Source organism: Dipodomys merriami, unplaced genomic scaffold (assembly GCF_024711535.1).
Source record: "Dipodomys merriami isolate MVZ:Mamm:240054 unplaced genomic scaffold, mDipMer1.0.p SCAF_192, whole genome shotgun sequence".
Classification (NCBI taxonomy): domain Eukaryota; kingdom Metazoa; phylum Chordata; class Mammalia; order Rodentia; family Heteromyidae; genus Dipodomys; species Dipodomys merriami.
The window spans coordinates 1,760,929-1,785,996 of NW_027203293.1; the positions used below are offsets into that span (position 1 = coordinate 1,760,929).

Below are 25,068 nucleotides of genomic sequence, written 5' to 3' on the forward strand. Positions count from 1 at the left end.
CTAGATTCTGTAATCTAGCATACAATGAGAAAGAGTTGAATAATTAGAAAATGTGAATGATAAGATAATATGAGACATAATAAGGTTCTTGGCAAAGGCATATTTTTTTAAGTTTTAGTTTACAGACTTATTAGAATACATTAAGATTGTATTGTAAGATTGTGCAATACATTAAGATTGTACTTTTTTATATATAATGATTTTTAGAACCATACATTAGCCACACAAACAAATTTAAATTGTTTATATTTACTAAACTATTTGCATATTCTGTTTCCCTTTTGGGTTTTTGTTTTGGAGACAAGATCTTACCATGTAGCCCAAGCTGGCTTCAGATTTACTGTGCCTCCTGCCTACTTCTAAGTGACAGGGACACACCACCACACCTAGCTCTAAAATTGAATATTGTTTCTAAATGTTTGTCTACAGTTTTCGGGTAGTAGCTTTCCCAATCCAGCCTCCTGGATGTGTTGAATGTGCAACTACTAGTTACTTGTCAGATGTCCAGTAAAATGGAGTATCAGACAATGTTTTATTACCTCATCAGTTCTGAATTAAGTCTAGCTTAGTGAAATAGACCTTCCCTGTGATGGGGTAGGTCTTATATCATCTACAATAAGTTGAAAGTGAATTTGATACACTTAACTCACTGTATGTGAGTCTTAGCTTAGCCACACCATGCACTGTGGAGAATGGGTTATTCAACTCTGGGGATCATGTGGCTGGCAGAGGAGCCATGCTTCCTGCTGCTGGAATCTCAAGGGAGTACTGTACCCCATATCACTAGCCCGAAGAAAGATGGAAGTTCAAAACTTGAAGCATGGCTTCTATGATATGTATCACTTTTATAACACTGTAAAGTCAAAATATCATAAATCAAAACATTGTAAGTCAAAGATCAGTTGTCATATGTGGAGTACGTAGACCAGAAATTGAGTAATAGTAAGTTCTACAAAGCATGAAAAGTCCTCACAGCTTAAGGTTAGGGTTTGAATAGAGATTAACTCATTTGTGGATCATATCACAAGGTTTTAAATATCTTTGGGTGGAACAGACCCAGTAGCTCTCACTTGTAATTCCTGCTACAGGAGAGGGTGAGATAGAAAGATCTGGTTCAAAGCTAGCTTGTTTTTTTTTTTAAGTGAACAAGATCCTATTTCAAAGAACAAGTTGGGCATGATAAGCAGACCTATGATCTCAGATACCTGCAAGGCTAGCTAGGGGGGTTGTGATCTAAGCTGGCCCAGGATGCAAGTGTGCAACTCTGTCTGAAAGATAACTAAGAACAAAGACACTGAAGTGTTTTCAAGTGGTCCAATCCCCAGTACCACCAAAACAAACAAACAAACAAATATAAATCAAGTAAATAGGTAGTCAAGTAAATAGGTAAAGTCTTAGATTTAAAGTCTGGATTTATCTAACAGTGCTTCTAAAATTAAAAAGCATAATTGAGGTGACAGTGCTTTGCATAGAGAGTTACAGTGTGTAAATGTGTAAAGTTTGTTACAGGAGCTTTTCTATGATCATTGGTGCCTTCATAGCACTAGGTGTCACATGAGGATAATAGCTCATTTGACACTAGCTCAAGCTCTGGAGGAAAGACAGAAATAGAACTGTTGAGAGAGGAAGTTGTTTTGCACATGCAGGGCGATTTCTAGCATTTGCCTTATTTCTAATGACTTCTCCCATTTCCATTTGTAGATACCATTGGCCTCCTAGGGCTTTCTGCTTCTTGTAATCTAAGTTGTTTCCTGTGGTATTCAAGGTCCCTCTCATTGAGTCCTCCTGGTGTCTGCTTTCATTTAGCCCCTCCTACTCCTGCACTTGTCTGCTTTCCAGGCCTTGCACCTCAGCCCATCCATCATTCCTAGGGTTTTCCTGGGAGTCAGATCTCTGGGTCAAGTCCCTTTGGGGTTACTATAGTTGACCTGTATTCTTGCCATCCCTCTTTCCTTAACTGTCTTTGCAAATTGAGTCACCATACTACCAAAAAGCAAATAAAGTTTTAGCAATAGAAGGCACAGTTGAAAGTTTGACAAGATTCTACAAGATAGCATATGGAGAGAGAAGGTCTGAGACTGAAGGGAGGTGTTGGCTTGAGGCCCTATGTGCAGGGTGACCTGCCTGAGTGTTTGTTTAACATCAGAGCAGGTGTGAGATCTACTTTTACATGTGTTGGAAGCATATCACTTATGTGCTTCTATGAAAGCATTTGGCAAGACAACCAGTCATGGATAAAAATAAGTCTACCCTAGCATACATGAGCACCACATATTCAGCTCTGAAGAGTGATTACATCTCTAAATTGGAGGTCAGGGTGTAATTGTGAAGGAGTTTCAAATTCCTCACCCTTACGTCCTTCTCATGGGTTTTCTCAGTACATTTCCTGCAGGCATCAGAAATTGTTGGCCCCCAATGGGGCTGTGTGTACAATATAGGGTCCTTGGGAAATTCTTTTTTGTTTTGTTTTGCCAGTCCTGGGGCTTGAATTCAGGGCCTGGGCACTGTCCCCAAGCTTCTTTTTCTCAAGGCTAGCACTCTACCACTTCAGCCACAGTGCCACCTCTGGCTTTTCTGTTTATATGGTCCTGGGAAATCAAACCCAGGGCTTCATGCATGCTAGGCACTAAGCTACCTTCCCAGCCCTTTGAGAAATGCTTTTTTTCCCCCATTCTTTCTTTTTTTTTATTGTCAAGGTGATGTACAGAGGGGTTTCAGTTACATAAGTAAGGTAATTATATTTACAACCTTGTTACCCCTTTCCTCAATTTTCTCCTACTTTCCCTCCCCTTCCACTCCTCCCTCCCCAAGTTGTACAGATTGTTTCCAACTTATTGTCTTGTGTATATCTCTGTTCCTAGAGAAATTCTTGATAGAGACAAGCCAGAGAGAAGTCTGCATATCAACAAGGAACCAACTGACATTTAGTAGGAACCAACATGTCTGACTCACAGGGACAAACACAGAGGCAGACACTCTCTCACTGCTTTTTTTTCAGACTGTGAACTGTTAGGAAGTGGGAGTCTTCACAGTTTCTTGGGAAGCTCTGGCAGGTGAAAAATGGAAACTTGATTTTTTTTAAGACTTGTCCAGGTAGTGTGCAAACTAGACAGTGTGCTCCCCACCTCCTACTTTCCTTTTAAAAGATCTGAGTTATTTTCATGGTAATCGCCTCTAATTCAGTTTTTATTACTTTAAATAATGCTACAAAAACCAGGCCTGTGAACTCTGTGGCTCTAGTGTTGTTGTTTTCCATTTTTCTTCAAATTCATTTGGCGCTTGCTGTTCTTTGAAAATAGTAGGTAAAGAGTTCCAGATGAGGGTGTATGCAAAGTCCCTGTGAGGTCACTGAGTTCTGGGTGTGTGTCCTCCACTATGTGTATGTATGTGTGTGTGTGGGGGGGGTGGTATGAGGAGGGTGAGGAGAGGGCTGGAGTGGTGGCTTCAGAGGAGCTGGTGCAGAAGAGGCCTACCTGTTCATAATGAAAATCTCTTAAAAAATCTGTCTTATCACACTTTAAGGTGTGATTCACTCTGGGTTTGGTGTACAGATTTTTGTAAAAAGTAAAACTCTAATGGATAATTTAACTAGCTTCTGTGACAGGATGATACAAAGAAAAGTGACAAGAAAAAGGCAATGGTAATATCTCAGCACCCTTACCTCACCCAGGAATGTGTGCACCTACCCTGAAAGCAGTGTCTGCAGGCATCCTGTACATTTTAGAAGCTATGGAGTGGTGTGTGGTATTCAGTATGATTGCATGCAAGGGAAGGAAGCTTGGCTCTGGGTGTTTCCTGTGTTGATGACTTGCTGGGTAACCTGCAGTAAGAATCTTAAACTCATTTGCTCCCAGTGAACTCCTCAAAAGTTATTGCTGGTGACAGACATAAAGAATCATTTCTCTTTATTTCTTGAAAGAGTATTGAAAATACTTTAAAATTGGAGTTGGATGCCAGTGGCTCTTACCTGTCATCCTAGCTACTGAGAAGGATGAGATTTGAGAATGGTTTGGAGCCAACTCAGGCAGGAAAGCCTGTGAAACTCTTATCTCCAATTAACCACCAAAAAGCTGGAAGTGGAGCTGTGGCTGAAGTGGTAGTATGTTAGCCTTCATCAAAAAAGCAAAAGGAGAGTACGCAGGCCCTGAGTTCAAGCCCCAGGGCTGGTGCACGAGCACGCGCGTGCATGCACACACAAATAAAATTGGCTCTGAAATGCAAAACAAGTGTGTTACATTTTACCTATATTTACACATATACATATGTGTGCATATTTGTATATGTGTGCTCACACACATATATACATTTGCTGTTACTCTGAGGCAGAGATCAGACAAACTGAATTGGATTTCTCTTGGTAGATTGGAACTCCATCACTAGTCCCCAGGCCTATACCAAGGAACATGTCATCCTATGTGGTCTTTATAGCTAAGTTCTCAAGAAGAGTTTTCTTCGTATCAGTGCATGGTCTTTCCTCACATTAAGGGACCTTCTTGAATGTCAGATACCAAACGTAGCCATCACCAATCCTCCTAGCTCCTCTTTCAAAATATTGTAAATCCTTCTACTTCTACTGTATTGCTGCCTCTGCGGTCCAGACCACGTGCACCAGTCTCTGGGAACTGCCCCTCTGGAGTCCACTTCCTACTCAGTGACCAGTGTGACCTTTCAAAGATGTGAAACACATTAAAAAGGCTGGCTTACAAATTAATGAGTGGCTTCTTGGTGATTTTAGATGTAGAAACGTAAGCTGCCAACCATGACTTGATGATAGTCCCAGCATCCTCCCCACCATCACCCAGCCGCAGTGAACATTTGTTACCATTGACAATCGATGTGGACACTGCCTTAGAGCCCCTTGCATTGCTTACTTTAGGGGCCACTCTTGGTGTTGTATATTCGAAGGGTTTGGACAATAGAATGATGTGAATCCATCCTTTTAGCATGGTATGGAGTAATTTCTGCTTCAAATCATCTATGCTCTACTTGTTCATCCCTCTCTTCCCTCATCTCCTGGGAGCCATTACTGTCACTTAATTTCCTTTTTCTTGAATGTCATGAAGTTGGAATTATAGTGTACGTAGCCCTTTGTGATTGGCTTCTTTTACTTCGTGATCATTCAGGCTTCTTCTGTTTCTTCACATGACCTTAAAGATTTTGCTCTGGCTTTTCTCTCTGCTTGTTTTTAAATTTCTGCCCTATTTAACTCCATCTTATCACATCACCTGTTGTACTTTCTTCATAGTACTCAGCACCCTCTGACATTTCCTTTTTCGTTCATTGTGTGTCTCTCCCACTAGAACTGAAGTTCCGAGGGAGTGAAGGTCTGGTCTGTCTTATTCGGGGGCAGTTCTCTCTCAACCTAGAACAGCATGTGCCGCACAGAGCAAATGCTCAAATTCTGCAAATGTTTGAAGACTTGAAAACAGGTGTGGCTGGAATTTTAATTCCTTTTAGCTTTACTCTTCTACTTGGTGTTCAAGGTGACAAATTCTTTCATTTACTCTGCTCCAGATTTTGTTCAGAGGATGAGACAGAAATTCATGTTAAGTCACCGAGTCTGGGAATTATTTCTTGTTCACCTTTGGCTTCTGAAGCTCAGCTGGTTGTCTGCTGAATTTAATGGGGCCCCAGCGAACAGCAGGTTGGGAGACTTGATGGGAATCAGTTGCATTGCAAGACAGAACAGAGGCAGTAGAAATGATGAAAGGAGAATAGCAGAGAAATATGATTTAATATTGACTGAGTCACACATTGTACTCAAAGCTGTATATAAGATATAAAGCAAATTAGGAGACAAGTCTGAGGTAAAATGAGTGAGCACACAAACACACAAACGCAGAAAAGCACATAAACACAAAGCACAGAGAAGGTATTTCTTCAGATGTATTGCTTATTTACCAAACTGTAGTCTGATAACGAAATATAAGCTAGTTCAGAAGAGAAAGCATATAGCCTGTATTAGTGGCCCAGTCATTCCCCGTGGGGCACACAGAGAACTACAGTTTCATTATTGGTTTTAAACAAACTTTCTCTAAGGCTAACATACTTTCTAGGAAGGCCAAACCAAGTGAAGCTAAGTTAATGTTCTCATTAAAATGTTAAAGAGGCCTTATTCATGAGCGACTGAAGCTGTAATTGCTTTATCCTTGTAAACTATGAAAATATGTGGTGATCTCTCACAGAGGCATTCATCCAGGCCCCTCCGTTTAGAAGAGCTTTGTTGAAGGTGTGCTTGGCTGGGTCTAGGGAAGAGAGAAACAGATCCTCTAGAATGAATCTTTCAGGTGGACCTGGTAGTAAAGGAGTATTTCCTCATTAGTCTATTTTCATTCTCTAAGTCTGTTTTGCAAGCGTTATTTGACTTTGATTTCCAGTTTGGTAATGTATAGATACAAATGCACATGAGTGTCATGGACAAAAGTGGTCTTTCTATCCCTTCCGTGAACTGTAGCTTAGCTTACTAAATAGAGAATAGAAGGAATGCTGGTGAAATTGAGCAGAGAATTGATCCAGAAAAACTATCATATAGGGATCTCAAAGAGGGAGGGCACCACCCAGAGATAGTTCTGCCAGGTAAGAGATTTCCCTTCCCTATTCTGGGCCATTGCTTAAAAATGGAGCTGTGTGGGCAGATAGCAACCATTTTTTTCTTCCTAGAAATAACCTACAATGATGTTTAGATAAGACTGAGATTATAAGCTATGTGTTTTTTATATACCATAGTAATTATACAATATACAATATAATATACAATAGTAAATTATATTGCTTGAATCCAAAAATGAAACAAGAGAAAAAGTTTAAAGCATATTACCTTTTTTCTATTTGCTTATTATTCAGAAAGTCTGAGTTTGAATAGTAACAAATCTAGGTTCTCATGATATGCTCAGGTAGAAATATAAATTACATCTAAGAATTGCTGTAAAATAGTACAGAAAAGGTCTTTCTCTCACTCATTCTAAGTTCATAGCTGAGGCACCTCAAACAAACAAACAAAAAACCCCAGTTGTTCATTGTTAGTTAGCAATTGAAGAAAATATTCTAATTTAAGTTTTATATAATGGGAGCTTTCATAAAGAAATAAAGACCCCCCCCAAATGGTTAAACTTGTATATTTTTAACAAGAAAAGATTTATTTTATTGTAACAAGATAAAATGGAAGAAGTAGTCAAGAGAGAGAAAAACATTTTCAGCTCTCCAGATAGGAAATGGGAGTTAAAGCCTCCAAATTTGTGTTATTTTGATGGTAGATGTTGAAGTGGATAATGTGGAAAATACGAGTGAATTAGAGGGTATGAGTGAATAGTATATTAACTGGTGGAAGCTGACCAAGGCCTACTATACAGATTCTTCTTGCCATCTCTGTGTCTTTGTCTCCTTTCTTTCATCTATCTGGAGGGTACCTCTCACATGAGAGTTTCATGCTATATACCTCAGAAGATGGTCAGAAAATGTTTCCTAAGTCTCACGACCTGGTTGAACGAAGTACAGGGAAGATGAAAGAGACATGTCTGCCTCTGTTGTTTCCTCAAATGCCAAAGTGCAGGTTGGAGGATAGCATGTCTTGAATATTAGTGATAGTTACCTTTCCTTTTTATTGGTGTATTTTAGATACTTGCACTCAGATAAGATTGGCGTTACAGTTCATATGTTCTAGGGCTATTAAAGTATTTTTCTTTAATGGGTCAACTCCTTGCTGGAGATGAACGTAGGCATTATAACTTGGTTCCCATGTGAGGCCAGTGGTGCTGCTGGTTAGCACAGGAGTCTCTCCTATAGGGTCAGAGCAGATGACTTCTGAAGTATTCTTTCCCACAGAGCTGACATCTTCCATCCAGGGATGTGAACGATGATAACCTTACAGAGCATGTCTCATAGTTTTGAACATAAGGTCACTGAATCCAACGCTGTTTATTGACCAATAAAATGGATATTCATAATCATTAAAAGATTCACGTTTCTGCTCCGGCCTTCCACTAACCTCTTGATAGATTGACAGGGAATGACTCACAGCCACTGTTTTGGGAAACTTCCAATCTTAACTCAGACATGAATCTAGAAAAATGAAGCTTCTTAGGCTTCTACCAGATAGCTCAACTCATTCCGTCTCTTCCCTGCCTCTAAGGTAGGATTGTGACCCTTTGTCCAGGCTGTGGAGTGAGTCCATGCTAGAGAATTTTATGTCTTGACTAAGAAATCCTGCTGGACTAGAAGTATTGCTGGACTTCATAGTATGACTCAGAGTTCTTTGGAGAAGTGACTTGTGATATGACCTTCAGTAGTAGTAGGGCCTATACAAAGAAAGTGTCTGAGGAACAAGGGGATTTGGCTAATTTATAATAGAATGCTATATTTTTGAAAATTTTTGTCTACCTCTTAGATTTTTCTCGCCTTATTTTCTTATTTGCTATTAGAATGTTAGTTGCCACATAGACTGCTTAGTGTACTGCCCAAAGAAACTCTAGTTCTAGAGGCAGGAACCTAGGTTAGCCCTATTAGGTGATAATAACAATCTAAGAGAAATTTTTGAAACATGTCCGTGTGAAATAAAAAGTCTGTTGACTTAGTGCATACATTGAATAATTCAATATTCATTGAATATTTAGTAAACATGTGCTATATACCAGTGGCATGGACTGTTGTAGAAACTAGGATTTAAAAATGTAGGGGAGCCAGGCACCGGTCGCTCACGCCTGTAGCTACTCAGGAGGCTGAGATCTGAGGATCATGGCTCAAAGCCAGCCCAGGCAGGAAAGTCCGTGAGACTCATACCTCTAATAAACCACTAGAAAACTAGAAGTGGCGCTATGGCTCAGTGATAGAGCGCTCGCCTTGAGCTGAAGAGCTGAGGGACGGCGGCGCCCAAGCCCAGAGTTCAAGCCCCATAACTGACAAAAAAATAAATAAATTAATTAAATTAAATAAAAATAGAGGAGAATGATAAAAGGAATGACTGATCAAGCTGCATTGTACTCACTGATTTCTGGAATTGAAACCCCTTTGTACAGCTACTTAATAAAAATTAAACGTTTGTAAAGATGGTAAAAAAAATAGGGTATCATGAAAAAAAGAGGGAAAAAAGTGGGCAAACCAGATTTGTCTACAAAATTTTCCTGATAGCTCCCAGATTGGATATAAAAGTCTGAATTACCAAAAGAAAACCAAATCTCTTTTCTACAATTTAAAGTGTGTGTTAGATTGTCATATCACAGCTGACTCTATAAGAGTTCTCCTTATGTGTGTTTGATGTGGGAAGTGCTACCAGACATTTTTCTATATTACAATAATCTTCATATATTTATTAAGCTGTAACTTGTAAGGCTTCCTAAGGTGACATTAAATGAGGCTTTTTGTGTTCTGCTTTGTGTCTTTGTCAAGAAGCCCTCTGTTAACTCCTGCCTGTGTCATTCACCTGGTCTGTACTGGTAAGAAAGCCTCTTTCAGTCATTCCAGGAGGGCTTGAGGGTCTGCACAAAGAGGGATAAGACTAACAAAAGTTTCATAGTGGGTTGGAGGGAATGTGCTCAGGAAAAAGTAGGGAGAGAATGAAAACCTTTGTCTAGTATATTTTACATCTCTATTCTCTTTCAGCATAGCAGCAGAATACTACAGATTTACTCTACATTTTAAAAAAATGTGAAAAAAATACAAGGGTACTAATTTTTTTAAGGCCTTCCTTCCCACTCCTGCCCAATTTGCCCAGTTGTTAACCTATCATAGGTTAGAAGGATTTGAGAAGCCCACGTATTACAATGGTATGGTAGAAGAGTCTGGCAATTTCTAAGCCCAGTGGTTGGCACGACTGGCTTCATGCTAAGAATAGAGATTTGACGCTAGGAAAGGCAAGAGAGCATAGAAGAGAAGAAACATTTGAAGATAGTAAAAAAAAGGGACAAAGGAATGCAGCAGATGGGCAGGGAAGTTTTTGGTCCTTCTTTTTTCCCCCTCACAGAAAGAGACTGACAAAGCCAGCAGAATGAAGGAGAGAAAGAAAAGAGAGAAGGAAGGGACTTGGAGGGTAGTAAAGGAGCCTGCAAAATCATGCAAGTAACAAGGGGGAAAGAGAACAGGATAAAAAACATTTAAATAGGGATAAGGAAGTCCACACTTTGGTCACACTGCGAGCCTTCAATTGCTCCCAGCAGTACATCTACCAAATAGCCAGTGTCCCTTGCCGAAGACATTTTCCTGACTTTTGTATTAACTTTAATGTGATTCTCTTTATGGTTCCTGCATTGATGGTTGCAGTTTCATTGACATTCGGTGTGATCAAATAGCAAATGTGGAGGCACGGTTCTGTTATCCCTGCCCCCTGGCTTCGAGCATCAGACTTCTGAGTCAGTGCTTCTTGCATTTGATGTTTGCCTTTCCTCCTTGTCTCCAGGTAGGAGAGTTAAAAGGGGGAGAAAACAGCATTCCTAAGGGCTGCCATGTCTATAGCTCATGCATACAAATATTCAGAACAGCTGAAAACATTCTATGAAATCATGATACAATATTCTTTTGATGTAAAGGTGTTGCTCTTTCACTGCTGCTCTCATTACATCTCCTGCCTCAACACTATACACTCTGTACCTGCTGGTGGACTGTGTCTGGAGAGATCTTTTCAGGACTCAGTTCATAAAAGTCTTCTCCACATGCTAGATCTGGGCCAGGGGTTTTTCAAGTGGGGAACCAGTCCCTCTCTCTGTCTGAATTTCCTGTTCTGACATTTCCTTATTTAAGAGACTATGCTATACTTTCTGTTTTCCACTTTGTGCTCTTTGCCCAATATTGATTAGAATTGAGCACCTGTTTATGGAATGAATAATCTGTCATCCATGTCTATAATGTTGGTCTTTTGAGTATAAAACACATTCTTCTAGAATTTGGCTATGCATTTAGATACCAGCTCATAATCACCCAATGTGTTCTAGAAAAAAAAAGAAAAAAAGGATTTAGTGGATAGTAACAGGTTTCAGGAGAGTTTAATAGATTTGTACTCAGATTCACACAGCTGTAGTAAACAACTTGTGATTCTGTTAACTGCTAGACACCAGAGGCCGGTTTTAAAGTTTTGGGCAATCTGTTAATTGTGATTCTCATAACCATGGGTCTGATAACACAATGCAGTTTAAAACCAGATGTCTCAGACTTCAGTGTGCACAGGAACCATCCAAAGACCTTGTTAAAATGTAGATTCTAGTGAAGTAGGCCCCACGGGGCTTCTCAGACCAGGCAGCTCAAGCCTGCAGGTAGGAGAATACAAGGGGAAAAACAACTTCCCTAAGCCATGTCCATATATACATGTCCTGCATATACATATTCAGAACAGCTGAAAATATTCTATGAAATCATAATCCAATATTTTTTCAACGGGGCCGATAGTGCTATACACGGACCACACTGAGTAACAAGTGTTTGAAAATTAAGTTGGGAAGTATTCCATAAAAACATGTAGAAAAAAAAAAGAAAATACTTAGGTACATTTTACAATTTGTAGACCAGAAGTTTTTCTAAGAAGAAGAAAATAAACTTTACAAATAACTAACACATTTCCACTTGAGAAATCATAAGAATTTTTCCATTTAGAAACATTATGCTCAATTCTGGTTAGCTCCCTCAAACTGCTTTTGGAAGACCTGGCAACTTGGTGTTTTATTTCTTTTAGACTTTTCTTAGGTGAGGGAGGCTCTGGCCCTAGCAATCTGCATAGTGTAGCTACCTTAGTCACAAGGAGTATTTTTAAAGCAGAAATGGTCCATGGAAGATTGACAGTTCAGAGGCTGTGTTTATGATGAGACCTTCACATTCATTGATTGTTCCCAGGTTAGCACCATGCACAGCCCTTCGGCAAGGGCATTTGACTGGGATGGCTGGGAATAGAAAGGGCAATGTTCAGCTGGAACTCTGCAAGCAAAATCTTGCATCTGCTTACATGCACTCAATCAGCTTTCTGAAACGATGTTTGAAATTTCTTCTAACAAGATGGCCTTTGTTTTACAGATCCTTTCTAGCCGCCATGATAGCCTATTTATAACAAGTGGAAGGGATTGCTCACCATGCTCAGGTAAAATGGTGTGAGTGAGTGAGTGAGTGTGTGTGTGTGTGTGTGTGTGTGGTGACAAATGACAAGAAGGACTGTGGGAAATGATTTAGCATCATTTGACCATTGAGGTCATTCTTGTAAGAGTGTCTTGCTCAGTTTTACCTGAGCTTCAGAGAACCCAGGGTAGGACCTTTCAGTTAACTAACATGCTTTGTGGAGTAGCTACAAAGTACTTAGTACAAGGACTCTACAACAACCAGCAAAGAAACAAGACTGATCCCTTGAAATCTCTTGCCAACTTCTACAGAGTCAGTGTAGAACTATTGCCATTTTTATGTTTAATACCTTAGTAGAAGTCTGTCTTTCCAACATTTATGTAAATATGTGAATGCTGAAGAAGTTTAATTAAAGCATTACCTCTCTTATCCCTTTGAAGTTGTCCTTCTAAATTTGAAGTTGTCTTTCTAAATTTCCTTTGCATTTTCTTTTTCATTAAACGCATGTCTCACAATTTTGATTGGCCCAAATAGGTCACCAAGATTAATTTTCCATTAACTTTCACTGCTCCTGTTTCTTTCTAATCATCTTTTCAGAGGATTAAGCAGTCCCCAATGGGTCAGCCTATTCCTTAGGACAGAAACAGTGTGTGTGTGTGTGTGAGTGTGTTTTTTTCCCTGATGGTCTTTTTAGAACCCACATATAGGGTGGTTTGTGGTCTTGTGGCTGAATCTGTCTCCATTAACAACTAAAGATAGACCTACGCCAGGAATTCTGTTGGCCAGGACAATTTTGTTGTTGGGCTTGTTCTTTTGTGAATCAATCTGTATGAGTTTCCTCAGCTTGTTACTGTTTTAATTTAGTAGTACAAATTGGTTGGCTTGAATAGTAGTGAATCATTATCTCACGGTTCTGAAGGATGGAACTCCCAGATCAAGATTCAGCAGGGTTGTGGGGAAGAATCTGTTCTGGGAACATTTTTTATTGTAATATTTTTATGTTAATCTTTGAAGTGTGGACATTATCTTCTTCTCATGCCTTTATATTGTCTTCCCTTTACACATATCTATCTACATATGTTCAATTTCCCCCTTTTTGCAAGAGTACCATTTGTTTTGGATTGGGGACTTTTCCCATGGCCTAATCATCTGCAAGGATCTATTGCCAAGTAACATCACATTCATATGTATAGCAGTTAAGATTTAAACATCTTTTAGGGATACATAATTCAACTACAATACTATCTAATGAAAGAGGTCTTAATTTTTCCTTGTGGTATCCTCTAAATAATATTTGTCACCTGAATGACTGTTTATTGAACAAGTGAAAGACTACATTGGCTATGTTCAAAACTAATTAGAAGAGGCAAAATGCATCTATCAGGGTGCACAGGAATTATGGTGACTCTTCCCCTCAGTGAATTTTTGCTTTCAGGTTGGTTCAAGTTCAATAACATCATAAATGGAATAAGTCTTTTCCCTTAAAAGTTATAGTTTGTTTTCTTTTTCTTCTAAATAAAGTATACCCCTCTGCATGACCAGTCTTGCTTTGTCTACTGGCATTGGAGGCTGAACTGTCATTTTACATGCTTCTTCCTCTATCAGTGCATCAAGGTATCTTTGCAGCTAATTCAGTGCCACTTAAATCATACTTAGCTGGTCTATTCTTTCTTCCCTGGTGCATCACTTTGCACTTATTAAATTTAATGTTCTGTTCCCTAGCTTTAATCTGTAAATGCTATCCAGAAACAGATCTGCTCTCATAGCATCTTCTCTTTATGCTTTCTTAGCTCAAAATTATTAGAAGTTATCTTTAGAGTATTGAGAGATGAGTGTTGATAAAGTATTAAGCCACTAGTCTCAAGGTAGCACTTACATTACTTATTCTTTAGAGATGTTTATTTGGGAAATCTTTATTTCCTGTTGGTTCAGTGCTTTTTGGTCCAACTCTAATTTATTGTTAACTCCCAGGAAAGGATTAGCTTTTGAATACCAGGAGGATGCCTTCTGCTGAGGAGGCTCAGGAGGCAGGGGTAGATTTTCTCTCTGGAATGAGGTGGCCTGGGTGGAAGGCTTGTGAGCTCAGTAGAGCTGCTTTGTCAGACCAAGGTTTAGATATGGAATATAGAGGTCAGACTCCCAGGCCTCCTGGAAGTCCTGCTATGAGCAGATGTAAACCACTCACTTATAGGCATTCCCAGCCCCTATTGGCCTTTTTTTGTTTGTTTGTTTTTTTGCCAGATGTGGGGCCCGAACTCTGGGCCTGGGCGCTCAGCTCTTCAGCTCTTCAGCTGAAAGCTAACACTCTACCACTTGAGCCACAGCACCACTTCGGCTTTTTCTGCTTATGTGGTGCTGAGGAATCAAACCCAGGGTCTCATGCATGCAAGGCAAGCACTCTACCACTGAGCTACCTTCCCAGTCCCCCCTTACCCCCCCATTAGCTTTTGTGTTCCTGAGGCTGGAATGAAAAAGGCCGTCCCATGGCCAAGTGATAATATGGCTTTTACAGCACTGGATTTATAAGATGATGACACAGTGAAATGTGAAAATGAAAGTAAAAATTCATTTTAACATTTTTCACACTGGCATTAGTCCTAAGAAAATTGGTGAATCATATGGCAAGTATTTATGGCATGCCTGATGGGTGCAGCACAGTTCCACTAAATGCAACCTGGGGGGTTGTGTAACTTCATTCTGGTGCCCCCACAGCTTATTTTTCTTTGCTATTTTGCTCTAGATCTTACAACTCAGAGGCCCTTCTATTCCTTTCCCTATGTACGCTCCTGCTCTGGTATTTTTAGGGGTTTCTACAGGGCTTCATTAAAATGAAAGCCATTTGTTTGGGCCATACAGTGATCAATCAAAGTGGTGGTGAGATTTCCCCCTCATTGCCTGCAGGTAGAGATCTAGATGAGCTATCACTTTCTGGTAATTACACTGTCTTAAACTAGCTAGTGAAGTACTCTATGGTGTGTACAACTACAGTGACAATGATCTAATTTGTATTTTCATAGCAATATTATTTTGTTTGTACCTAGTACTTTTCCTTATTCAAGAAGAAATAATTTAGGACTGTTAGCACTAAAAAATTAGCTTAGGGTTGTTGCCCCAGTTTTGTTTTCTATCACTCTGTTGTATTTTTCAGTTTCACTAATCTTATATTTCTGAGAATTCAGATGTAATATTTTCATGGGAAGTTAGAGTCATGGTCCAAGTGGTAGAGCACCTATCTAGCAAGTGAAAGGCCTTAAATTTAATTCTAGTACCTCTCACAAAAAGAGACTTTTCATGGACTTGTCAGTATATTCATTATTAAACTGATTTTAAAAAGTGGGAAGTCATTTTTATATTCATTTAGATAGTAAATAATATAGTAGTTTTAAATCTCTTATAGTATATTTATGGTATTATAGAAGCTATTTTAATTAAACAAATCATACTTTGAGTTAAGGTATTATCAAACTTTCCCTAGATGTTTTACACATGAATAAGTAAAAATCTGTTTACTTTCTCTAGGTTCTTTTTCTGCCTCTTTCTGAAGGTTCATTCTTTATTTCACTTAAAATCCATGAGTTTATGTTAAATGACCTTGAGCTGCTAATGGAAGAGTGATGAGGTAGAGCAATGGGCATGGAGCCAGAGGCCTGGTCTGCTCCTTCACCTGGTGCTGGTTCTGCCTATTTTCTGCAGCTCTTTGATATTCATATTCTTCTTTTCTTTTTCTTCTAGGACTTCCCTTTCTTGGACTTTTCTCACCTTTTCATTTCTTTTTTCCTTTTCTTTCCTTTGTTCTTTTTTCTCTTTCTTTTACGTATTACACTTTGTGTTACATATCATCCTTCTTTCATGTGCAAAAATTGCTCTGGGGACCATGTCAAGGATATTATTATTTAAGTGGAAGATAGTCATGGAAAATGTATTGCCATGATGGAGACATACAGTGTTTGCCTTTCCTACAGGAAGTAGAGCAACTGATTGTCTTGTAGGAGTCAAGAAATGCTTTATAGGAATTGTATTTCACTGGAAATTACGAAGGGTAGAAAAAAAAGATTTCCAAGTAGGAAGAGAACAAAGAGGTTAGGTTGGACTGGAAGGGAGGTGGAAGACAATGGATGTGCTCCATGATTTTAGAATACCACTAGAGTACACAGTGAGTGGATAGAAGGATATGGGGCTGGATGAGGCACAGTAGGATGGTATAAATTAAATATTGAAGGCCCTTTAATATATCCCTGAGCCTTCTTTTCTGTTTCCTGTCTGCAAATAATAGTTGACTTAAGTTCACCCTGCATATTAAAAAGAGAATAACTGAGTCAGTTATCTTGCCAGTCCCCTCCTTTATGACTCTTACCCTGGCTCACTGTTTTCAAAGGAAGCTAGATCTTTTTTGCCTTTTATTTATTCCACTATGTCATTTTCTCTTTTACTTCTCACATGCACTTTTATGCACTTCTCTCTCTCTCTGTCTGGTTTCTAAATTCTCCCTTCCCCTCCCCTACAGCCTCCCAGAGATTCATATGAAAACTTCATGCATGACTCATTTTACCTCTTCTGAACACAAGCACTTTTAACAGCCTCCTTCTATCACTTTTTTTAAACCATCTTTTTTTTTTTTTATAGCATTCTCAGAAATCCACATGTGAAGGGAAGGGCTGCAAACCTTTTATACAGCCCACCTCTGTTGAATGTGTAAGGGACACTGCACTGACATTTGTCAGAAGAGTGGAGGAAATCAGAGTTCTTGTAATTTTTAAGGCTGACACAGAGGCAGAACTGGAGGATTGATTAATTGTCATGGGGAAGAGGCAATGGTTAATGTAATCTCCAGATGAAACTTTGCAGTGCTGAATACTGACTAGTGAAGGTAGAAGGATTACATTAAGCAAAAGATAGTAAGTAGGTACAGAAAAGATACCCATTTTTGCAGAAAATTAGGTGAACAACACTGAGGTTCAGATGTGGGAAGAAGACATTTAGAGAGCCATGAAGCCACATGTGTTTGACAAATGGTTTAATAGGTAAGAACATGTATATTGAATTAAGATGTTCTATATCATTATATGAAATGACCTCTGCAAAACTTGATTCAGTTTAAGACTTCTGAGTTGCCTATCTGGAGACAATCATAAATTCAGAAATATATTTATGAAACACTGTTGCAACTGAGCTCAAGAGACTGTGTCCATATTACTTGTGTTTCTGAAAAGGGTAAACATGAATAACTGAAAAGTTATTGATTAAAGAAGTAATATGAACAGGAATAATGGAATTAAAGTAATCGAGGCAATATTGGGCTTAATGGACCTTGTTCCTTTAATGCTTTTCTTCTGCTTTTGTATTGAGTTGGCTCTAAAGTCAATTGGCTATGTGCGCTGAAAGAGAAGGACATGATGGAAGAATCAGTATTGCTGTCTATATATAAAAATCAATCTGTTGTTCTTAAGGAAGAACATGAATCAGCCTGTAAAATCAATTAGCTAGAAGTTTTTACAGTTGGCTTATAAGATAATGAAACAAATGATGAGCCAAGTTTATATATGTCTTACACATAGTAGATATTCAGTAAATATTTCTTGATTTGAAAGTTAAAGGATACTAGGGATTTAGTTTTGAAAGTACATGAGCATAAGTCCTTTAATTAGCACTAATTCCATCCCAGTACTTCTAGTGCTACACTTGTAGATTACTCACTTGCATCGATTTTTTGCTCTGAACTGAATCCTCTCACATTTCTAATGACAGTTGGTCCAGGCCAGCTGTTTGTGATCTTGTCTTAGCTGGCTTTTTGTTTTGTTTTATACCGGTCATGGGGCTTGGACTCAGGGCCAGGGTGCCATCCATGCACTTTTTTGCTTATGACTGCATGCTACCATTTGAGCCACAGTTCCACTTCTAGCTTTTTTGGTGCTTTATTAGAGATAATAATCTCATGGACTTTCCTGCTTGGGCTGGCTTTGAATCTTGACCCTCAGATCTCAGCTTCCTTAATAGCTAGGATTACAAGCATAAACCACCAGCACCTGACCTTAACTGACTTTTTAAAAAAAGTTATGATCAGCCAGACACTGGTGGCTCATGCCTATAATCTAGCTACTTGAGAGGCTGAGATTTAAGCATCACAATTTGAAGCCAAGCTGGTAGGAAGTCTGTGAGCCTCTTATAGTCAATTAATCACCAAAAAGCTAGAAGTGGAACTGTGGCTCAGTGGTAGAGTGCCTGCCTTGAGTGAAAAAGGTAAGGAACAATGACTATGCCCTGAATTCAAGACCTCATGCTGGCACACAAACAAAAAATTGTGATCTGCCTTACATAGCATTATTATTATAATATATGAAGTATAACCTCAAGGACAAAATTCTTCAGAAAACTTTACTGTTTCTTCTTTGTCTACAAGGTTCTAGGTTCGTTGGATTTGAGAGTTCATTTCTCACAATTTTGTTGTGAGGAGTTTCTGTGTTCAGACTCTGTCACTGGTACCATCTATTATTGGCCAGTGCTTACCTAGACCCTGTGCAGATGACAAATCTGCATCTCCATTGTTTCAGTGTCCCTTGAATGTACATAATGTTTTACCGGGAATCCTATATAGATCTATCCATTCAACTAAAGTTAGTTCTGCTTCAAGCAATATTAATATTTTTTACATCAAAAGGTCTCTTTTAAAGACAGTTATTTCAGTAGTATAAATGGTGCTGGGGACTAGAAAGTTGCAGATAATAAAATACCAAACTGATTTTTACCTGCAGTTATTTCAGTAATAATGGTGTTTTCAATCTCTGTAAGAGTACAGCTTTAAAAATGGAACATCTTTGAAAAAAATGCATTTCTACTTCATCTCCTTTCATAAGATTATAGTGAAATAAAATATTGAAAAAAAACCTACTTCAACATCTTAATGATCCTCTGTTGTGAGACTAAAGATACTTGAAACAGCTGGGTTCTAAGCAGAAGTGCTTCCCCTCTATGCCAAACTCTAATGTGCATAAAGGAAGTATTATTCCCTGATCAATTGATCACTGTCTACTGAACATTATACAGCCTCTGCAGAAGAAAGTACCTTAAATGTATTTCCCCAAACCAAGCTTAAATCCATTCCCCCACTCCATTGCATTTTTTTTCTTTCCTCTCCCTTTGCGTGGTGTTTGCCTCTGAATATCCTATTTTACATCAATTGTCAATGGAAAGATCTCTTTAATAGCTAATATTTTGAGATTTTTTAAAGCTTTTCTGCAGTTAGGACATGTACTTATTTCCTTTTTTTTTTTTTGGGTCCGGTCGTGGGGCCTGGGCGCTGTCCCTCAGCTCTTCAGCTCAAGGCTAGCTCTCTACCACTTGAGCCACAGTGCCACTTCCAGCTTTTTTCTTTTTGCTTATGTGGTGCTGAGGAATCGAACCCAGGGTCTCAGGCATGCAAGGCAAGTGCTCTACCACTGAGCCACCTTCCCAGCCCCTTAGGACATGTACTTATTTCCTACAATGCTTCACACATGTTAGGTAGGGTGTACATATATAAAAACATGCATACTGTTGTTTATTGTGGATGGATAAAGAAAATGTGTCATATACACACAAAGGAGTACTATCTTGTTATTCAATATGGGATTCACAATGGAGTAGTATTATCGTATTCAGCCATAAAGAATGAAATTTTGTCATTTGCAGAAAAACTGATGGGCTTGGAGATCATCATGTTAAGTGAAGCAAATGAGGTTCAGAAGGACAGAGGTCATATGTGTTTCTCACTTGTAGTCTCTAAGCCTAAAGATACCCATACGCACAGATACATACATATGCACATACAGAGCTGGTTTGTAATTGTGAGACTGTTTCGGGGGAAAAGGGAAACAGAATGATGGAGGGTGAATAATATTGGAACTGATTAAGGCAATACAATAAGGAAACTTAATGAAACCTAGTAAATAATAGAGTAAGGGGACAGAGAAAGAGAGCATAGAGGGGGCTGATCTGATTAAATTATAATATGTGCATATGTGAAGTACTACTGCAAAATTCTTTTGTGCAATTAATATACCCTACACAAATGAATGACAGAGTTGTAAAACAGGATCAGTTAAGGAGATAAGTATAGTAGGAGGGAGGAGAGCAAATTAAGAGGGTGAATTGGGGTGAGTCTGGTCATATATGTATGACACCTGTTGAAAAGTTACTTTTTATTCCCAGAAAGTGGGAGAGATTTGGGAGAGTGAAGGAGGAGGTAAACTTTTACACTTATGATGAAACCTTATACAACTAATATACGCCAATAAAAATGTTAAGAAAAGAACATGAAGTTAATGGCTATTTTCCCTACTTGCTGTTCTTCCTGCTCACTGGTTCTTGTCTTGATGTTAATGACAAAATGGAATAATCTCCATTCAGTGTCAATGCAAACAGAAGAAGTGTGACTGCTGGACTTAGGTTAGAGGTGAATGCATGTGTTGGCACCTGATCCTTCCAAAACTCTGTTAAAATGACTTTTGAAGTATTTTTTTTAAAAAGCTGTACACCTTTATAGACAGAAATATAAATCAGTAGCCATAGTATTTTAGAACCTGAGCAGTGGATGGCTGGGTTGTAATTTACTTAGAGGCCTGAGAAAGTGGAGTTTTAATCTTGCAGGGAAGAAAAGAGGAAGTAAACCATTTTTTCACTGAACAAATGCAGGAGTAAGAATCCTTAAAAAGGAAGGGGAGACTAGGTTAAGAAGAAGATAAAATATTAGATTCTGGACTGGAAGATATTACCAAAAAACAAAGCTAAAAGTAGAGTAATATAATCTTGAAGTCTGGGAGACTGTGTTGATATACCAAATCCCAAAACAGTGTTACCTTTTTCCTGTTCCGTAGTCTGTGAACAGCTAGGATAAAACCTTACCTGAAATAGGAGACCTCCCTGTGGATCTGTCCTCAAAATAAAACTGAAGAATACTGACATCATGATTTCCCTAGGGAAATGCCAGAACAATCTTTGATCCCATATCAGCAATCCCCCCTCCCTAAAACCTTACTGTTAACTTTCTAGTCTCTACCTTTTAAATATTAGCAGGCAAGTGGTGCTGTAGCTCAAGTGGTAGAGCACTAGCCTTGAGCTGAAGAGCTGAGGGACAGCACACACGTCTAGGGTTCAAGTACCATGACCCACAAAAAAAAAAGTTGTTTTAAATATTCGCAGGCAGCTGAGGATCATCATGTGTTTGAGGAAAGTTTCTTATCAGGAAAGGCAGAAGTTAAAGCATGCAAGCAGAAATAACAGACCTTTTGAAAACAAAATCTTTGTAGGAAGAAGAAACAATTGTAGGAACAAGTACATCCAGAGACTTAAGGCAAAATAGTATAACCACAGGACAGAACAGAACCTGTAATGCCTATGAAATAAAATTAAAAAATTTCTAAGAAGCTGGAATAAAAAAGAGAAGTTTTAGAAAAGTAATGGAGGAAAAAACAACAACAAAACAAAAACCTTATCCCCCAGATAGCAACACCAGATAGAAAAAAATAGAAAACCACCCAAGGAATAATTCAATAGAATTTCTCACAACCACAGATAGGAAAGAACAATACATAACAGTGAGACTTCACAACTCTAGGATTTATTCCAATAAATGACAGGGTAAATCAATATAAAGAAAGACTTGGGATTCCAGAGATAAATCCACAAGAGAGCCAAATGAAAAGAATTCCAAGATGATGTTAAAGATATCTGAAGATACCATTGTGTGGCAGGTCTACCTGTCATCAGAACTGAATTGGAGTAGGAGAGGTACTAAGGACAGATTTTGAAGATAATGTAAATAGTAAAACACCTACTTAATATGTGTACTGAGTGGAGATTTAGAAATCTTCTTGGGATAACAGCATGATAAGTGCTTGAGAAACTAACCCAAATTTAGATATAACACCGATTAACGCCAAGGAAGACCAAAAGTATTGTAGAAAAGGGAATTTAATCATAGAGCCCAGTAGCCATCTCTCATGATGTAAAGGTGGAATTTAATGCAACCGAGTTGTAGCACAGTTCTATGAGGAGGGAACCTGGGCCTGCCCATGCATGTGAAACACCATAACTCTCAGCTTCCTCATCAGAAGGTCAGTAGAAAATAACCAGAGATGAGAAAACCAAGACATAGTGGTGCCAACACATTTAAGTCAGTACACCTCAATTTTGGCCTCATAACGTGTAGAAACTGATACTAAATAATGTAGTAAGGTGAAAACATCTATTCCAGGAATATTAAATAGATGAGAATGTCCAAATAAAATCTTAAAAACTTTAAATGAGAAACCTGAGTTTATTTTCCTGAACATAATTTTAAAGTATTGTTTACATGCTCAAAAGGGCCAAATACAATTGTGGATCGAGAGTTTAGTGATTTTCTCTTCAAATTCTTGTTAATCATTGCTACTTTTTAGCTCTCAGATGTTCCCCAAAGGCCCATGTGTTGATACCTTCATCTTCAAGCTGTGGTGTTATTGAGAGATAGTGGTGCCCTTAAGAGGTGGGGCCTAGTCAGAGGAAGTTAGGTCACTGGAGGGGGCATGACCTTGAATATTAGTGGATGATGCTTCCTCCACTTTCTCTGTTTCCTGGCCATCATGAGGTTATCTCCCCTGCTATGTATTCTCACCATGATAGACTGTGCTGCAGCAGGACCAAATGATTAGGGACTGAAACCTCTGATACTGGGGGCCAAAGTAGACCCTCTCTCTTTTTAAGTTGATTATAGCAACAAGTCTGACTAGCAAACAGTGAGATACTATATAAGTAGTGATTTTTTTTGACATGTCATTTGTTTTTGATTTTTTAAATTATATTTTTATTTTCTTTAAGTAGTTGTACAAAGGAGCTACTATGCAACAAATCAGTTTATGAGCACAATGCATCTTGATCGATGCATCTTGATCGATGCATTGTAGTGTTTTTTTCTTTTTAAAGGATCAAGTCATTTCACCATCTTCTACATGTTCCAAATCCTATAAAAGATAAAACTATATTAACAACATTACAACTCTTGTCTTTTCTTTACTCAGAAAGTACAATATCCTGAGAATCCCATTGGGATTCAGTTTCAATTGGTTATTTCCTATGGAGTAAAAATAAGAGAGTTTGTTAGACCCAAATAGAAAGAAGTATTGAATATTCATGGAGAACTTGGGAAGCTGCTGCTACCAGACCTCATCCCTGTTCCAACCACTCCTAGAGCTTCACTGTCAGCCAGTGGCTCCATCTATACCTGGAATGAACACTGCCAGCAGCTGTGTGGGCTGCTTCTCCAAAAAGTGCTCTCTTCAGCCACTGTTGAAACAGGTGTGCTAGGCAGGTCTCTCTCCTTCTGTAGGAAGTAATGAGAATTATGCCTCTCACTTCTAAGAAAGCTATGGCCAGAGATGTTAGCTACCCACCTTACTCTCTGTTAGGTTTTTAAAAAGAGGTTGGCGAGTAAGAATCACACCATGCACATGGTATTCAGGTAAGGGGTAGGTTTATTCATCATTCTGGCTGGCACCAGGCCATGTTGGCCCTCCACATGGCAGGGAAAGGCCTGGGAAAGACCTGGGAAAAAGAGAGCATCTGGGCCTGGGTTAGGTCTTATCTAGGGTATGGGCAGAGAAAGGTGTGGCCACATCAAATTCAGATGTGACCTCAGCAGATGCAGATGTGACGGTGTGCCAGTTGCATAGGTAATGCAGGTACTGGGCGGAGAATTTGCTGCGAGGAGGGTGGAGTCTGCTCGCCATCCAGGAGCAGACCTTACACTGTCCAAGACCAAAGGACATCAATCCTTCAGCATATCTTGGGAGCCATATTAGTGCAGTAATAGACCTACTAGTTGGAAAGCTCTGAATTCCACATGTGAAAGCAAATTCCAAAATAAGTACATCAAAAACCAGAAGCATTTGAGACTGCATTATTAATAACTTGGCTTAAAGAATATGAATTAATTTTTCAAAAATATCTCCTAGATACTCTAAACCTTTTGCCTTTTCAAGAAATGAGGGAGCTGCTTCAGCTTCGTTTTTTGTGACATTTCAGATACAGACCATTTACAACTGTGAATATGACTTGACTCTCAAAAGTGAAGGCCAGTTTGTGAATTACTTATATGTTATCTTTACCTGAAGAAAATAAATAGAAAGAGAGCAAAATTCACTGGAAAAGAATAAAAGAGTAAAAAGAGACTGAATATGGTTGTTTATTATCTGTAGCCCAAGTACACAAGAGGAAGAAATCAGGAAGATCCTGGTTTGAAGCAAGCCCAAAGCAAAAAAGGTAATGAGAGTTCCTTAAGTCAGCTAGTTGAGATGGTAGCACATATCTGTGATCCTAACCATGCTGTAAGTAGGAGGATCACAGTCCATGGCCATACCAAGCAAAAGCTTGAGACCAAAGCAAAGTAACCAAAGCAAAATCATTTGTGGCTGTCAAGTGCCTTCCTAGCAAGTACAGGGTACTAAGGTCAAACTCGAATATTACCAAAAATACAAATATTCAGAAAAAGAAAAAAAGTTTAAATTAGTGAGAAACATAGCCAGTATTTTGGAATTTTACTTGATTAATGTTTTATTACCTTTTTAACATACTCCAAGAGAAGCTAGTAATAACAACTGATTGTCACTCTTTCACTGAGTTAGCTGAGAGAGAAGAAAGGCTCTGGAGGATCCAGAGTGGAGAACTCTTCCTTGAGAAAGGCCTGAGAGCGCAGTGCACTGGTAACTCTGCATGGTCAAGTCAGAAGTTGAAATCAGTGGCACTTGAATTTGCAGCTTAGCTAATAAGCCTGCTAGTTTGCTCTTGCTTTTCAGGCTTCTCATATGTCCTTAAGGTTCTCACAGGATGCCATGCTTTCAGCCTGAGCTTTCTGTGATTCCATTTTCCTTTGTTCCTCTAACACTTGCATGCCTCAGGATGTATTCTGGGAGCTTCAGAATAATGTATGCTATGCACAGAATAATTTGGATAAAGTGTCTAATGTATCTTGAGGGTATAAAACCACTCTCAGTGCTAGGAAAGAGTTTCAGCTTGAATTAACCACAAGTGAAA

General features: G+C 38.8%; 1 protein-coding gene across 9 annotated transcripts in view; it reads left to right on the forward strand.

Moving 5' to 3' along the window:
* Positions 1-25,068, forward strand: part of LOC138831335 (ecto-NOX disulfide-thiol exchanger 1) — a 542,641-nt gene that overhangs the window by 101,519 nt on the left and 416,054 nt on the right. For 7 of the 9 annotated variants that reach the window (XM_070028466.1, XM_070028467.1, XM_070028455.1 and 4 more), the window contains exon 3: positions 11,989-12,052. The exons of the other annotated variants lie outside the window; for them this stretch is intronic. The gene's annotated coding sequence lies outside the window, so the exon portion shown is untranslated. The remainder of the gene's footprint in view (positions 1-11,988; positions 12,053-25,068) is intronic. 9 annotated transcript variants of the gene reach the window in all.